Raw genomic sequence first — 1979 nt, forward strand, 5'->3', positions numbered from 1 at the left:
TTTTGGGATGCGCGGGGGACATAGCGGTCGCTCTGTTCTCGGTTAGCTTGTTAGTGCTGGTACGTACATTCCAAATCTGCATCTACAAGCAATTGCAAAGGTTCGTCCTCTTTCAGAGCTAATGCCTCACGTAGCCACCTGGAAGTCCTTGTAGGAAAATATGTCTTATTAACTTATCCGGCACTCCGATCGAGCGGGGTAATATCGTGCGCCCTGGTAGACGACTAACACGAACACGGGAAAATAAACACTAAAATGAACACGAAAATAAATACTAAAATGAACACGAATATAAAACACTAAAAGAAAAACGAACATAAACACTGAAATCACTTTGAAAAGTAAAACACAAGAACATATATAAAACACACACAAAAATAAACACACATGATGAAAAGCAGGAATATCAAACACCAAAAAAAAGATGAGAGGCATCGGTCCGATAATCACTGTATTTAATAAACTGGCACAAATATCTCCGGAAAACCTAACTCCGAAAGTCCTCACCCACCACTTATCTGTCTTAGAGAAGGCCCATTCCAGGGTTTCTGCAACGACTGCCTCTTTACTGGACCCAAAGACCACTCTTTGTCATGGCCTTTGTGACCTTCCTTGTAACATCGTGGCGGGGGAAAAAAGAGCAAAAATTAAAGGGGTTTTAATAAAATAGTAAAAATTTAAAATGTGTAAGGGGAAATAAAAGAAAATATTTTAAAGGGGAAAAGATCAAATAATACACTCCTCCTTATCTTATTTTATGTGCTTTCATGAACATAATTCGGGAAGTTTTTGCTTTCGTGCGTAAGGTAAAAAATAACAACTTTAAAATAAACTTTTAATAAACAAAAAACCAAAACAAATCCCTGGACATGTTTCTAAGGGTGTGGAGCCTCGGGACAAATACGGGGCCTCCTAAACCCCCAGAAGAAAATTGTTTTCCCTTGTCACTTTTTGGGTGACCCCTTTTTTCAACATTTTTGCATCCCCTGGGGGAAGGTTTAGAATAAAAAGTTCAAGAACAACATTTTCCCGTCGTGGTCCCCGGCAAAAACGTGATTCACGACAAAACAGGCTCGGGGCCCCCCCAAAGGTCAAATACCACCCCCTCAACCCCCCCCCCTTTTTGGGAGGGTTTGGGGATTCCCCCGAGCAAAAGGGAAAAATGGAAACCCTTTTGTGCTACATCTAGGTACAGTGGCGAAAAAAAGGGAACTACGGGGCCCTTTTATTTTTAATGGCACTTTCGAAAGGGATCTTTCTAAAAAAATAAGATGACTACCACCCAAAAACCAAAAAATAGGGGGGAGTACCGGGGTTACCAGTTTCCGAAGGACTGCTGCCGCTGAGGAAAAACCCCGCATCTTCCCGGGTTTTTTTTAAAAGTCAGAGGTTTTACAAGGACAGACAGCTTTTAAAAAAGGATTATCATTGGACGGAGGCAGCCGCCACCTAAAGAGTCCAAATTTTTTAGAAGATATAGAGCCGAGCTCCATTCGACTTTTGGCGCTCAGAGTTTTGGGTCGCTACAAGTTCGGGGTTTACTGCCCCATACCCAAAAATATTGCGGGAAAGAAAAAAAAAGCGTGCGCTGCTGGGGCCAAAACCCTCCCGAAAAAGGGAATGCCCTGCAAGAAGCGAGACGCAGCAAAAAACTAAGACACTGTCCCCATTGTAAAAGAGGTGCGTTAGGTGGGAGGGGTAAGGTGATTTGGGTTGGCATAGGCCCAAAAGCTTGCGGAAAAAAAAAATAATGGAAAAAAAAAAATAACGTTTCGACATGGAAAATCGCTTTTTTAATGATTTAGTGATGTTGAAAATAAAGAATGAGGTCTTTGACATTTTTTTAATAGGCACAAAGATTTCGCAAGAAAGAAAAAAGGGCTGTGGGATATTTACTCAGAAAATTTATATTGGGTACAGATTATAAGTATAATATCCCTTGTGGAAGCGTGGAGACTCAGGTAAATAAAAAAAGGTGG

This window comes from Penaeus monodon, unplaced genomic scaffold (assembly GCF_015228065.2).
Source record: "Penaeus monodon isolate SGIC_2016 unplaced genomic scaffold, NSTDA_Pmon_1 PmonScaffold_2686, whole genome shotgun sequence".
NCBI classification, from domain to species: domain Eukaryota; kingdom Metazoa; phylum Arthropoda; class Malacostraca; order Decapoda; family Penaeidae; genus Penaeus; species Penaeus monodon.